The sequence below is a fragment of the Canis lupus genome, chromosome 9, assembly GCF_003254725.2.
Source record: "Canis lupus dingo isolate Sandy chromosome 9, ASM325472v2, whole genome shotgun sequence".
In the NCBI taxonomy this organism is placed as follows: domain Eukaryota; kingdom Metazoa; phylum Chordata; class Mammalia; order Carnivora; family Canidae; genus Canis; species Canis lupus.
In genome coordinates, this window is record NC_064251.1 from 47,564,775 (window position 1) to 47,581,357 (window position 16,583).

The 16,583-nt window shown below is 40.0% G+C and overlaps 1 protein-coding gene and 1 pseudogene across 9 annotated transcripts in view; both read right to left on the minus strand.

The window, feature by feature from the left end:
- Nucleotides 1–16,583, minus strand: part of SMG6 (SMG6 nonsense mediated mRNA decay factor) — a 242,729-nt gene that overhangs the window by 203,677 nt on the left and 22,469 nt on the right. The window lies entirely within an intron of this gene.
- On the minus strand, nt 330–3,170 carry LOC125755838 (cytochrome b-c1 complex subunit 6, mitochondrial-like; annotated as a pseudogene).

Sequence of the window (16,583 nt, forward strand, 5' to 3'; positions counted from 1 at the left end):
TATTTACTATCTATTTTTCCTACTAGACTGTATTTTGAGGGAAAGATCAGTATCACTTACCTTCTGCATGCACTGCCTAGGATAACGATTAACATATAAAGGGGACAGGGAAAACCTTGATCCCCTCAGAAGAGGACTAGCTTACCTGAGAAAGAGGTTTTACACAACTGAATAAGCAAGAGAAAAAGTCCATATAGAACTGTTATTTAAGGCAATGTACAAAGGTATATACCATACTGCAGCATAAAATAAATTGAAACTGAGAAAGAGGAACAAAAGAGAAAAAGATCAGAAGTCACTATTAGTAAGGACAAGACACAAAATGCATGCCAGAAAGTCCTTTACATTTATTAAAGGAAGTTACAAGTTTGATGCTAACATCTGGGACAATTAAGACATAATTATTCTTAAAAACAAATTCATAAATGTGCATGAAGTTGAATTTAAAAAATGCACACAGCATGACTATCTCTTGATACTAAAAGCAGAAATTTCTTCCATGGGTTTCTAGAAAGAAGATGCCATGTGACACAAATAGCAATGATTCCGTACACCTCTTTACTATTACCTACCTTAATGTAAGCTGATGACCTTACACCAAAGTATAATTTGGTCAAAGCAATACTATTAGGGACCAATATATTACATCCAAGTACACAGTTCTCTGATGGTTCTAGGCATGAATGGCATGGAGAGAACAATAGCAGGAAATGCCTAGTGATTTCCATAACAGATATTCAATTAAGTTCTAGATCAGTGGACAAATGGAAGACAATCTGAATAATTAGTGAAACTCTCAAAAATAAAAATGTGTGGTAAATACATTTTCTAGAGACTCAAGTATCAAAGAGTCTCCACAGTATTTTAAGTTCCTTTAAGTTCCTGTATAATGTCTATACAGTAATACTTGGAAAATATAAAATTGAGCAATACTTCAATATTAAATATTTATGAGTAAAGCGAAAGGCTTCCAAGAGAGGGAAAATCCTGGAGTTTCCCCCTGAAGCCCAACAAATAGTCTGCCGACTGGGAAAAGATCGTCAGCCAAGAAAACAACCTTTTCATATTCTCTATCTTAGCCCAACCATTACATACAAGACAGTGAAAACACAGTAGACAGATGAAATTCTGGAACCTTTAAGAGTAGAGAGGGATTACAGAATGATACAACTGCAGATACACCTCCCCAAGAGTATGGTCAGAAACAAAAAACGATATAGGCAATTAGTGAGAAAGGCAACAGGGGAAAAACGAAAAGTTCAGTACAATCTCTTGTCCTACACAACAGGCAGTATGTTACTATATAAAATGAGCTGCTCCCACAGTAACACCAAATCACTGCTCTATTCCTTCCTAAAGCAGCTGCAGAGTGACAAGGATCCTATGTAAGGGTCTCATTCTTATTTGGAAGGCTCTTCACAAACTGGGAACTGGATCCTAAGGGGGACGATTTATATACACCCTCACATACATTCCAGTTGGCTAGAACTCAGCAGCTGATTGCTCCCTTGTCTAACTTGGTAAGGAGCCAAAGGAGGACTTTTCTCAGTCAACTCTCCCAGGCTGGAAAATTCTCCAACCCCAGAGTTCTGGCTTAAATCTGGATATCAGGTTATTCACAAGATGCCAAAACTATGTCCTTACATTGGCTTTGAACAAGTCTCTCAAATATACCATATAGATTTCCCACAGATCTCAAAATCATCTGGACATTAAGGCCAAAGATGGCCACTCTTCCTCTCACATAGAAAGAAACAGGCTTTAAAAAAAAGAAAAGGAAGAAGGAAACAGGCTTTACAAAGCATGTGCAACATCAAACAAAACTTTCGTAAATTATACATCAATCTGAACAATTCTTTAAGGGCATATATGCAACATATTCATTAAATGGCCTCCTTAGGGCAGCCCGGGTGGCTCAGCAGTTTGGCGCCGCCTTCAGCCCAGGTTGTGATCCTGGAGACCCAGGATTGAGTCCCACGTCGGGCTCCGTGCATGGAGCCTGCTTCTCCCTCTCCCTGTGTCTCTGCCTCTCTCTCTCTCTCTCTCTCTCTCTCTCTCTCTCATGAATAAATAAATAAAATCTTTAAAAAAAAAAAAAAAAAGGCCTCCTTAAAACCTTTTTATTCTACCCTACTGAGAACTCTCCCTATTCCACTAGTTACGCTCTCTCTCACTATGGTCAATCCTATGCCTCAAAGAGCCAAATCCCGAACCTGTCTCTCTAAGAGGAAATGAGAGAGGAAACCTTAACAAGGGTGTTTTTGATCTCATCAAGCTCCGATATCAGTGATTCTCAACCAGAATGGTAGCACTCCTTCCAGGGAGTGCTTAGAAATGTGTGGGTGTCACTAATGGTATCTAGTGGGCAGGGCCAGGAATGCTAAACATCCTGCAGCGACAGTCTCAGAAAGTGAGGAACTGCCCTCCCCACAAAAGGCAAAAACACCCTTAGTAACAATCAATGTCCTAAATGAAGGAACTGCCTTCACCCTTCCCATTCTAGAGCAGTGGTCAGCAAACTTTTTCTGTAAAGGGTCAGACAGTAAATAGTTTAGACCTTGTGGGCCACATTTATCTCTGGCACATATTCTTCTTTTTTTTTTTTTTTTTTTCAGACCACTGGACTTTATTAAGAGGAATCACTGCTAATTACTTAGAAGCTATTGCCTAAGCCAAAATCCATGAGGTCCACATGAACGTACAGTTAAATACGAAACAAATGGCATGGTCAAAACCATGAAATATCCTGATGCCCGGGTGATGAAGGCTGGGGTGAAGTATGCACATTTATTTCAAACTGTGTTTGTGGGCCACACAGTGGTCCTTTGCATGCAGGAAGTCAAAGAGCTCCTCTGTGCAATCCTCCTCTGTCTGTGACCTGGAGGATACAGGCTAGTCACAGAGCTCTAGCCGCTCCCGAGCCTTTACACATTTCTCCAACTGCTGGTATTGCTCTCTCACTGTTGTTGGGGGATCCACTAATTCCTCCTCCTCCTCCTCTTCCTCCTCCTTGGGATCTCCGGACCAGGTCAGCATCTTTTGCTCGTCCTCCAGCCCCATGTCCCGCTACGGTTCTGAATTCAACACCAGCAGCAACAGCAGCACCTATTCCACTTCCCATATTCTTCTTTTTAAACAAGGTCTTATATAAGTATGTTATAAACCACTCCTAGCTTGCAGGCCACTGGCAATCTTTTGTCTATCCCTGTTCTAAACCCCTGTCTATCCCTCATTACAGTCTGTTCACACTGAGAGATGCCAATTAAAATAAAATGTGATGAAGTGTGTTATAAACAACTTTAACAGTGCACTACAATTTTAATGAATGTACTAAGAGCTTCAGAATTTAGACTTATAACCTAAAAACTGGGGCATTATTTACTTCTAGGTAATTAAATAATTCTCTCCTGTCCTCTCCTCCTCCTCTATGCATTTTGGTTGAAAGTCTTCTCCTGAATATTCTTTTTCAAACATGTTTCTCAAAGAGTATTGGTACTGCCTTTCCCCCTCTTCTCAGGATGTGTTACTTCCTATTCACTATGTATGCCGCACAAAAAGTCTCTATAAAATTACTACTGTTAACATTTTCTAAAATGTCTAAACCAAACCAAAGTCTGGAAATTCTGACTGGTATCTGGGTCCTGACTTTCCGGATGGTAACTAAAGGTCACGTGGGGTGGAAAGTGGCCTGTGGGTAACACAGAATACACACATGCACGCGAACAGGATATGTTGGTAATCCGGTTTCCTGAGACCTGGTGAGTTGTGAGAGTTCTCACCAACACTGTTGGGGAAGATGAAAAACCTTAAACTCGGAAATACTGGATTTTAACAAAGTGTCCATTCTTAGAATTAGATTTCTGGCTAGAGCAGAATGGGCAGGTATACTTCTTTCCCCTCACATTTTACTTATCTAAAAACACAAACAAAACAAACACAAAAAATAAATGAAGTTAGTATCTGACAAGGTTTCTTCACAATGTGGAAGCTGGTGTTTGCAGCATGGCTTATGTCACGTCTCAAGCCCAGAAAGATGAAGAGTGTGGTTTTGGTGTTTAACCAGCCTCAACTGCACCCTGGCACTCTGTTTCTTCCCCCAGAGAACTTTGCTCTGCTGAAACCAACCTCACATCTTGAAACGAAACGGCTAGGATAAAAATAAAGCCCTGAAGTGGTTTGGTGACCGAGGTCATATGGGGCGTTAAGGGTTTGTAGGTAGGGCCAAAGTACTTTGAGAAACTTCCACTCACTGCCAACCACAAAGAGACAAAGACATCAGCCCAAAAGTCCAGCAATGATCCAGGCAAGCAACCCTGGTCCTTGCCTGTTAGGGGCTGTTTTCACAGAACACATGATCAATATCTAAAAACCCAGTCCTGGTTCTACCTTTGACACAATCTCACCAAGTTCTATTTCTTACAGCCCAAGAAAAGGAGAGCCAACCTTTAGCCTCTTTCTATAGAAAAAGGCTTTATATACTCCTGTCATCATATGTTCCCAAATCTCAGTTCACAGAATACTTTCAAACAGCTTCCGGGTAGAGGAGAATGACATAAGGCACTACTACTTAACAAAAGTAAAGGGATATATAAAGGACATGATATTCATTTAATTCCCATAGCAACTCTGCAAAACTGTATGGTACCCACTCTACAGATATGATATCTTTATACTTATGAGGCCAAAAAATTAAGCTAACTTTCTCTGCTTTAGTAATTATGGGGCAATGAAGTAACCAAGTTACCACAGAAAAAACATTTACCTATTAGCACAGAGACTCAATTCTTCTCTCACTATAGATTAAACCAATCCTTATGTCATTCAGAGAAAATAAGGCCAAAAGTTTTTCTGAACTGTACCTAATGGCACTGCTTCTGGAAGCACAGCCTAAAGGTTCACAATGCCACAATGGGACCTAAAACTCACTCCAATACAAGGTGAGTCATCTTGTTTAAGAAAGCAGGCCTTCGGGACACCTGGGTGGCTCACCGGTTGAGCATATGCCTCCGACTCAGGGTATGATCCCGGGATCCAGAATCGAGTCCCACATCAGGCTCCCTGCCGGGAGACTGCTTCTCCCTCTCCCTGTGTCTCTGCCTCTCTCTGTCTCTCATGAATAAATAAAATCTTTAAAAAAAAATTGGCCTGCTTCTCCCTCTGCATATGTCTTTGCCTCTCTATGTCTCTTATGAATAAACAAATAAATCCTAAAAAAAAAAAAAGAAAGCAGGCCTTTTAAAACTGTGTTCCAAACTACAGTGTTCATGGGCCAGTGGAGGTGAGGAGAAGATGGAGGTATTAGAGGTGTACCACCCACACATCACAGCTTTCTTTTCAGCACAGTGGTGGCAGTGGCAGCAGCAGCAAACAGCAGCAGCTCAGGTGCACAAACTATGCAAGGGGCACTGAAAAAAACAAGACAAATGGTCTGAAGAAAATGCCACCTGCAAAACACACTTTAAAAATAAAAAAGCCTTCAAACAAATATAACAAGTTGAGCATGTGAAAGCTCTATGCTACAGGCCACCTGATCTGGGTTTCTCACAGTGAAACTGCTCCTTTGTTGGCCAATGTTTACTTTGCTGGTCTCTTGATTAAATGCAAGAAAAAATATGCTCATATACTACCCAGCCTCAAAGAGCCATGCATTCAGTAAAAAAGAAAATCATTATTCTCAACTTATAATAGCACCCTCTAAGGAAAAAAAACCCACTGTGGAAACATGGACACAGGAGATTCAGGCAGGGGCAGTATGCAAAGTTTCAGGCAGAAACCAGGATTTCCAAGCCTAGGGAAACAAGATTCTCACTCTGCCCGAGATTTCAGGTAACAACTAAGAGGCCTGGGGTTAGGGAAAACTACAAGAGACAAGAAATCAATTGGTTTGGTGGATGACATTCAGACTTTACTAGAACATAACCTGAAGCTTTCCAGTTCACACACTTGGGCAGAGTAACTTCTCACTTTTCACCAAGCTTGGCTGCAACAGGATGCTGAGGAAAGAAGCTGTCCCAGAGCTGTGTGTATAGGCCTCCATTCCCAGAGGTACAAATTTCATCATGAAACAAAAGTGATACCTACAGATTCCTTAGGCTCACTACTACACTGCAGACAAAGAAGGAACCAGCCTGGCAGCAGGGCCTACTGCTAACTAGTTTCTGGATCAACACCAATGATAATACCATGTAAAGCCAAGCAAAACATTTATGCCCCCACCCACCACCACCACAAAAAAAAAAAAAAAAAAAAAAACAACCCAGAAAAAGGAAAAAACAGAACAACACTTATGGTCCAATGATTAAGACATTTCCAAGCCGTGACAAAAATCAGCCCTGATTGGGAGGGCTTGCCAATACTAAACAATTTCTGAGAAACAACTTAAAAGCCTAGATTGCAATAACCCATTTTGGTGGCACTTTGAAAGCACCAATCACAAAATTAAATGCCTACACAGACAAGGTAGGTGACAAAAGTGAGCAGTATGTGAGTACAGGAGGGGGATGAGGGAGGTGGAAGGGTAGGGGCAAACTAGAGAACATAAGTTGATGAAAAAGGGGTAGCTTGGCTCTAGGGTTACTTGGCTCTAGCAAATTGTTGCCAGATCTTGATTTTTTTTTTTTTTGTAAATTAGCTGACAATTGAAATTTTAAGACAAAACAAACAAAAATCCACTAAAGTCCCACTTGAACCATCTAATTAGTCTTAGTATCACTAAAAGTGAGATAATCAGACGCCTCCTAATGCAGTGCAAAATGAGGCACACAGCATCACCTATGAAGTACTCCAGCCGAAAAAAGGCTGAACCTGAATCTAACCAAGTTTCTAAAGCTAACTCTCATTTACAGGAATATGGGGGACAGAAAATGGCTAAATGATACTGCAAGGATACAGAGATAAATTCAGAATGTGGGAATTCTATAGGACAACTAACTAGCTTCTTTAACAAGCTTATGACATGAAGAACATTTTTAAAAGGGAAGGCAGAATTGTTTTTGCTTAAAAGAAACTTAGGAAATAAAACAATCAACCATAACATGTAGGTCTTGATTTGAACAAACCAACTCTAAGACATTTGTTAAATAATGTGGGAAATAAAAGTTATGGATCAGATACCAAATGATGCCATAGATGGACACAGCAATGGCACTGTGATATATGAGAAACAATCCATTATTTTTTAAAAGGTGTATACAGAGGTGAAATATGTAGGCTGCAATGATGCATTATCTAGGCTTTGCTTTAAAATACTCCAACCAAGGATGTCTGGGTGGTTCAGTTCATTAAATTTCCAACTTTGGTTTCAGCTCAGGTCATGATCTCATGGGTCAGGGGAGTATGCTTGAGGATTCTCCCTTTAAAAAAATAAAAATAGGGATGCCTGGGTGGCTCAGAGGTTGAGCGCCCACCTTTGGCCCAGGGCATGATCCTGGAGTCTCAGGATCAAGTCCCCCATCAGGCTCCCTGTGGGGAGCCTGCTTCTCCCTCTGCCTATGTCTCTGCCTCTCTGTCTCTCATGAATACATAAATAAAATCTTTAAAATAAAATAAAATAAAATTTTAAAAAATAAATAAAATACTTCAACTGGGAAGCTTGAGAGGCTGTCGGTTAAGTGTCTGACTCTCGATCTCAGCTTAGGTCTTTTTTTTTTTCTTTTTTTTTTTCAGCTTAGGTCTTGATCTTAGGGTCATCAGCTCAAGTCCCACATTGGGCTCCACACTGGGCATGAAGCCTACTTAAAAATAAATAAATAAATAATAAAATGAAATACTTAAACCAAGGGGGGTGGCGCATGAGGGAAAGCTGAAACCAATGTGGAAAAAATCTTGGTAACTATTAAATATGAGTGACAAGTATATGGGGGTTCCTTTTATTATTATTTTCTCTTGTGTGTGTTTGAAATTTGTCATTATTAAATAAAACTCTTCATGTCAAACAAAACAGGTCTGCATTTAAACAGTTGGCTCCCGGGCAGCCTGGGTGGCGGTTTTGCGCTGCCTTCGGCCCAGGGTGTGATCCTGGAGACCCAGGATCGAGTCCCACATCAGACTCCCTGCATGGAGCCTGCTTCTCCCTCTGTCTGTGTCTCTGCCTCTCTGCCTCTCTGTCTCTCTCTGTGTCTCTCATGAATAAATAAATAAATTTTTAAATAAATAAACAAACAAACAGGTGGCTCCCAATCTGTGAATTATCAAGCCTCATAGTTCACTTTGGTTAGAAACAGTAAAAGAGGCAAAAATAAATTTAACAGCTTAAAAGACTATAACAAAATTATAAGTATGTAAATAACAACTACCACTACCAATATATGAGAAGTTATAATATGCCACTCATTTTTCTTCACATGTATTATTTCATTTAGTCTATCAGTATCACCATCTTATCTTCAGAGAAAGAAACTGAAGTGCATGCCCAAAGCCTCACTGCTGATAACTGATAAAACTAAGACTTGAACTTAGAATTTCTCAAAGCCCAAACTGTTAAACTCTGCACTATCCTCCCTCTTACATATCAGATGCTGGACAAAATTAGTAAAATCTATCAAGCTGCCAGCCTCAAAGAGAGATACTATAGACCTGTAGGCAAGCATCATGGAAAGATCTCCCAAATCCAACAGTAATATAAGGAGGGGGGAAGCAAAGATGAGTAACAGTGTGTATGATATGTCACTAATAGTGTAAAAGAGAGAACCATATATATAGGTGTATATTATACACACACAATGTTTTTACCTATTCAAAAATATTTCTTTAAATAATTTAAAAATGCAATCACTCTTCAGCTAGATCTTTCAATCTCCATTCCTACCAATTTAAGAAGTCAACCCCAACACTGCTGCCTAGAAACTTTTCCAACGAGAACCCAGCTTTTCAAAGTCACAAAGTTTCTATGCCCAGGAGGCCTTAATTTAATCCCTCATACCCCAATTTATCTTTAGTTCAAGCTGCTTCCCATTAAATGGACCCTTTCAGATTAATCTTTCAAAATAATAATCAGTCCTATCAGATGTCTAATCTTTCTTGAAGTTGTGCTTCCTTATTCACGTGGCTTGATAAGTTTCTTTTTACAGAGGAGAGGGAGGACATTATCATGTCACTCTAATTGTGCTACTTCGATAAACAAGATACAGGTACCCGTGTTGAATTCAGAAATTAGAGTACCACTTTTCCAATCAAGTTCTGAGTTCACAATTAGGCATGGATCTCTTCTGATTTCTCAGGTTAATGGGCATTAGACATTTCCAATCTAAGAGCTGTGCCCTATATAAACATGCAGGAAAAGCATACCCTAAGATGTCAATAGTAGTTATTGCTAGATGGTAAGAACACATTGTTTATCTGCATTTTCATATTTTTTACACTAAGGATATGCTGGCTTTGTAAATTTTTTTAAAGATTAATTAATTTATTTTTAGGGAGAAGGTGGGGAGGGAGAGGGATGGAGGGTACAGGGGTGGAAGGTGGGCAGAGGGAAAGGGAGAGAGAATCCCAAGCAGACCCTGTGCTGAGAACAGAGCCCCAAGTGGGGCTTGTTCTCAGGACCCTGAGATCACGACCTAAGCTAAAACCAAGAGTCGGAAGCTTAACTGACTAGCCACCTAGGTACCCTGGCTTTGCAAATTTTTAAAAGCAATAAAAATATCAAAATGAAAAGAAAAAAGAGGTTTGCCCTACTTAATTGAAGCCACTGGCAATTTCCTCCAACAATCAAGAAACAAAGAAACACCAGCATCTTCTGCATATTTGAGTCTGGAATGCCTAAAGCACTTAGAGAGTAGCCCTCAAATTTTAATCGACAAATTGTGAGGCAAAAAAAATCAGTTAATTCCATCCTACCTAATTTAATGAATGAAGCAGTACTGTTTTTGCTGGATTAACACTGCAGACATGAGAAGTAAACAATGAAAAATTCCAGAATCCAGAAGTACATCATTTGGGCCCAGCCCATTGACCGCTATCTTATATATACCATAGCACCAAACTAGAAAGTGATTCCCCCAGAAGGCTCAGTCTCTCTCCCACTCCAACTTTCTCACATGATCCTCCAAATTACCATAGATTTAGATATGCTGCAACCCCTCTGCTGTGTCACACCTCCTCTGTCTTGGCCCATGCTGTCCCTTCAACTTGGAACACTCTTTTCTCAGTTGGCCTAGTTAACTTCCAGGAAGCCTTCCAAAGTCCCTCTTCTTTTCCTCACTACAACTCCTACTTCCACCAGGACTGAACCAGGTGTTCTTCTCTGTGCTTCCAGGGTACCCAACGCACGCCTCCCTCACAATACCACAACATAATATGGTCATCGTTATTTGTGAATTTCATATTTGTGAATTCAGCTACTTGCTAAAACTCATTAGTAATACCAACATCAATACCCATAGTGCCTTCACAGTCATTTGTCAACATATCCCAAGTGGCAAAAAATTCAAGTTGCCTGATACACATGTTCCCAGCTAAGGTTCAACAAAATGACTCTCTGCCTTCTTGTCCAAGTTTTCATCCTTTCAGCAAGTGCCCTTCTCATGGTCTATTTAATGCCATGTTTTTCATATTTGTGTGCTTTTTATTGGTGACTTTATTGTTTAAAATAGCCTCGAAGCATAGTGCTGAAATACTGTCTAGTGTTCCTAAGTCCAAGAAGGCTCTGATGTGCCTTACAGAGAAAATGTGTGTCTGTTTAGGCACAAGTGATAGTGGGTCTTGTCCATGAGCTCAATATTAATGAATCACAATATATATTAAATAAAGTGATTTTGTAAAAAGTGATATGTAAACCTACATAAAACAAGCCACTTGGGTGGCTCAGTCAGTTGAGAGTCCAACTCTTAATTTTGGCTCAGGTCATGATTTCACGGTCATGAGATTGAGCCCCGCACTGGGCTCCACAATGGGCATGGAACTGGCTTAGGATTCTTTCTCTGTCTCTGCCCCTGCCTCAACTGCCCCACCCCTCTGAAAAACAAACAAACAAACAAACAAAAACAAACAAGGTATGTATTGATCACTTTATGAAATTCTTATAACCAGAGGCTCATAGAAACCTAATCCTGTATTTCCCTTAGAAGGTAAATGTTTAGTATTCACTAATTCAGTGTCTGTGGTAATTTTATAGCACATAACTACCGCACATTACAATAGCCAACTGTACACTGAAACATTCTGTTTATGTGGCCATTACTTTCACCAGAGTTTGGCAAACTAGGTCCAGAGGCTAAAGGCAGGCTGCCACCCGTCTTTGTAAATAAAGTTTTACTCAAATACAACCATGTTCATTATTTATGTACTATCTATAGCTATTTCGGCACCTCAACAGCTGAGGGGAGTAGTTGTAACAGAGACCATATGTCCTACAAAGCCTCAAATATCAACTATCTGGCCTTTTTCAGAAAAATCTTGCTGACCCATGCACTAGACTCTAAGCTCTGTGAAGTAATAATACTGTCATATTCATCTTTACAACCCTAGCACAAAGCTGGCACAACAGGACAGGTAAACTAAACTTTATTTTGATTAAGCACTGAACCCAGCAATAGCCCTCTACTCCAAAAACTCAAGAGTAATTGCAGTAAATTCTGGATGTAAACAAGTCCTGAGAAAAAATACTATGCTAAGGAATAAAATAAATATTGGCATGTGCAGAGGGAAGAGGAGCAAAATAGGAAAAAGACCAAGGCAAACAATACCATTTGGTGGGTGAAATAAGAAAGATTCAGATAAAGAAAGGCCAAATAATAGGTATTAGGAGCTACTAAGGTACAGTCCAGTCTGAACCTCAAAACACACTTACAATGATGAAAGAGCTTAAAAGGTTTGTCAAGAGTCTGGCCAAATATACAGTGACATTTCATTACCTAAAGCCATTTTCTACACATAGCACCAAACATGTTATAGGTATAGCAACCACAGTCAGTTGAGGAAAATGCTGGGAATGGTAAATCAAATCGTGTTAAAACACGAGAACTCACTAAAGTTTGAGAGACAAAAATCTATCAATGGTTCCCATTCTTTGCTCATTCTTCCCCAGTAGACAGATTCAAGTTACATTCTATTCAAGATATGAACAGAGCAGTTCCATCAGAAACCGTGGCCTCTCAGTGTGAAATCTTTTTTTTTTTTTTTTTTTAATTTGAGAGAGAGTGAGCTCACAAGTGAGATAGGGCACCCTGGGGGTGGGGGCTGGAGGGAGAGAGTGGAGACTCCCTGCGGAGCAGAGAGCCTGACCAGGGGGATGCCATCTCAGGACCCTGAAATTATCACCTGAGCTGAAGGCAGCCACTTAACCGACTAAGCCACCCAGGTGCCCCATGAAAACTGTTTCTGATGCTATAATCCCTTAATTAACTATCTGCAAAAAGTCATTTGTTAAGCAGCAATTCTTTTCTGATTTCCAAAGACAGCCGAGGCATAGCAGAAGGCACATCCACTAAATAAAGAATGCTTGTGATCCTAGTGACATTGAATTTGAGTAGCCTAGCTGGCAGGGATAGAGTTTAAATATAAGTCTCAATTAGTTTAAAAGGATGCCACTTACAGTTGAGGTTGGCAGTCCCTCCCCAGGTAGTACGTTCAGTCCAAACCACATCTCAAGGCTGAAAACCAACAACCCACAAGCTAACCTCCTGTAGCCATTCAGAGAGAGATCCAAAGCTTGTGCTTGGCAGAGAGAAAACAAACTAGTTGGGACTCTCCTATCATTACAACAATTACCTGAAGCCAAACTTTCTGTTCCTTATTCATGGATATAAATTTTAGTAGTTTGTGGTAGAGACTCTCTAGGAATTGTCAAAGGAGCAATTCCTAGTAAGGCTAATCACCCAAAAAAAGACCACTAAAATGAAGAGGCATACACAGCAAATAATCAAACAGATAAGATAAACAAATAACATATACCTTTATAATGAAGTATTATTCAGTAATACTAAAAACACACCAAGAAAAGATATTCTTAGCCAAGTGGAAATACAGACAGTTCTGCTAATCTTTGCTTTGAAAATATGTATTTGTACTATTGCCATAAATATACTGAGGAACAATTTGAGCATAACACAAATTTTGCATCTCCTTATGTGTGATTTTGTTCATGAGAAACACTGAGTGAACACAGAAAGCTGCACTTTGCTGAACTGAGCTACAAAGGAATAGAAAACACACACTCGGGATCCCTGGGTGGCGCAGCGGTTTGGCGCCTGCCTTTGGCCCAGGGCGCGATCCTGGAGACCCGGGATCGAATCCCACATCAGGCTCCTGGTGCATGGAGCCTGCTTCTCCCTCTGCCTATGTCTCTGCCTCTCTCTCTCCCTCTCTCTGTGACTATCATAAAAAAAAAAAAAAAAAAAAAAAGAAAAGAAAACACACACTCTCTCCAAATATCTACTAGCTACTGCAGTTCACCAGGTGAACTCATTCGAAACCACACTTATCCATATCTGGTGTTACACCTACCCATCCAATGTCAAAAAACCCTCCTTTCGCCACTTCACAGTAGCAACTCAAGCTGCAATCCTTCTAAAGTCCACTTCTATAGACAAAGTTCATTTCTTCTTCAAAACCGTATTTATGCATTTCTTAACCAATGGACATGTATAAAACTGCACAGTTTTACTAGGTTCATATCTTTTTTTAAAAAAAATATGTCACTGAGGATATTTTTGAGTGTTGTGCCCCTAACCACATCTTGCTTACAAGCTCTGTGGCTTTTTTTCTGTGCAATTTTACATAGCACAGTGATTTTTAGGACTGTATGTGTTACATTATAACATTAGAACAGAACTGACTGCATGTCCAATTGATAATTTAAAAAAGCAAATTAGGGCAGCCCCGGTGGCACAGGGGTTTAGCGCCGCCTGCAGCCCAGGGTGTGATCCTGGAGACCCGGGATCGAGTCCCACATTGGGCTCCTTGCATGGAGCCTGCTTCTCCCTCTGCCTGTGTCTCTGCCTCTCTCTCTCTCTCTGTGTTTCTCATGAATAAATAAATAAATAAATCTTAAAAAATAAAAATAAAAATAAAAAAGCAAACTAGGCACCTGGGTGGCTCAGTTGGTTAAGTGTATGCCTTTGAATTTGGTATGATCTTAGGGTCCTGGGATCAAGCCCCGAGTTGGGCTCCCTGCTCAGTGGAGAGTCTACTTCTGCCTCTCCTTCTCTCCTTCTGCCCCTCCCCACTGCTCTTGCTCATGCTCTCTCTTTCTCTATTTCAAATAAATAAATAAGAAATCTTTTTAAAAAATACATAAATAAAAATTAAAAAGCAAGCTATAGGGGCCACTGGGTGGATGATGATTAGGCTAAAAACAAAGTTTCACAAAATAGTTTTAAAAAGAAATGACCACTTTACTCTGTATATATCTCTAATTGTTTGAAATTTCTACCAAAAATACATCTATATTATTATTTGTATGATTAAAAATAAAATAATTAATACAAGTTAATAGATCTAATGACAGCCCATATGCTGAAAATGCCTTCTCTGAGATGCTTAAAGTAAGAATAAAAACACAAACTTATAAACACATTACTTAAAAATCAATGATATACCTAGTGGAAGAGAGAGATCTATAGAATATTAGTCATAACCTTAACCCTTATGAAGGATACTGCCCAACCTTGAGGTCAGGTCAAAGAAAGCTATTAAATGCTTTCTCAGGGAAGCGCGGGTGGCTCAGCAGTTTAGCGCTCCCTTCAGTCCAGGGTGTGATCCTGGAAACCCGGGATCAAGTCCCACGTCAGGCTCCCTGCACGGAGCCTGCTTCTCCCTCGCCTGGGTCTCTCTGCCTCTGTGTGTGTGTGTGTGTGTGTCTCATGAATAAATAAATAAAATCTTTAAAATAAATTAAAATAAATAAATAAATGCTTTCTCAAATTGTTACTTTCACTTTATTTATTTTTAAAAATTTATTTAAAAGATTTATTTGAGAGACAAACAGATGCAAGAAGACAGGGAAGGGCAGAGGGAAGGAATCAAGCAGATTCTCTGCTGACCATGAAGCCCGGTACAGGCCCTGAGATCATGACCTGAGCCAGAACCAAGAGTCAACATTCAACTGACTGAGACACCCAGGTACCCCTGCTGCTTTCACTCTAAAGGCAGACAGTGGAGCTAACCCAATAGAACAATTTTTCTGTAATTCAAATAGGCTTCCTATTTGGGACTGTAATATCCAAACTAGAAGAGGGCAGCAGTGAGAGAGTCTACCATAGTGGCAACTCCTCTGAAGCACCCATGCAAACCATGGCACATGGCATATTGGATGTTTCATTTATAAATAATGACTACTTGCTTGTAAATCATGCAGAAAACAGTTAAATACTAAGAAAAAAATGGAAAATTTATTTAAGATTTTATGTATTTATTTTAGAAAGAAAGTGAGAGAATAGGGGGCAGAGCAGAGGAGAGAGACAAGCAGACTCCATGGTGAACATAGAGCCCAACTCAAGGCTCGGTCCCACAACCCTGAGATCATGACCTGAGCTGAAACCAGGAGTCAGGTATCAACCAACTGAGCCACCCTGGAACCCCAGAGAAATGGAAATTTTAAATTAAATCCCAAAAAAGAAGTCCTCCTATCCCACCACCTTTGATTCATTCTTAGCAGACCACTACATCTCCAATTTCAAAAAGAAAACATCAAAAACGTCCTCCCTCATCTTCCTCCTACAACACCCACAAACTTACCAGACTCCCTATTACCTGTTCCTTCTTTCCCTCAAGCATAAGAAAGAGGGATCTCTCACCCACATTCAAGCTAATCCTGCACTTGTGCTCCAAATTCTACTCCCTTCCAATCCTCTGCAAGGACCTCTCCCTGCCATCTATCTCCTCTCTTAGTTGAAGATCTAAGAGATTGTTGTTTTTTTTCTCAAGTGACTAAATCAACTGTAATGACTTCAATTCCATCTGTAAGAGGATGCCTTCAAATATCTTCATCTCTAACTACAATGCTCTCCCCAGCTTCAGATGTTAGCCTTTAAACCTCTCTTCAGGGACGGGGATCGAGTCCCACATTGGGCTCCCCACAGGGAGCCTGCTTCTCCCTCTGCCTGTGTCTGTATCTCTCTCTGTGTCTCTCATGAATAAATAAATAAAATATTTAAAAAAAAAAACTCTCTTCAATGTCCTATAGAAATTCCAACATGTCCAAAACTAAATTCATTTTTCTCCTAAAACCGATTCAATTCTACCTCTATTCTCTATCTCAAGAATAGACCAGCATTCACCCAGTTTCCAACCCAGAAACACCTCAGTAGATGTTACTTCTGACTTCCTCTTGTCCTTGAGCCCCCTCACGTCCAATCAAGTTCTTTGGATTCTACCTCATATTTGTTCATTTCTCTCCATCTCCAAAGCTGTTCCCCAGTTTAGGTCCTTTTCACATCACACTTGGATTATTGTAGCATCTCTTATACTCTTATTTCTAGTTTTATCCTTCTCTACATTTTTCACAAAGCAGCCAAAGTTGTATTTCTAAAATGTGTATCTGACAAGTTACTTCCTTACTTAAAGCATTCAACAGTTCCCTACTACCTTCAGGATAAAGGTCAAATTGTTTACTGCATGACCCTTCAAGATGTGGTCCCCTCTGACCT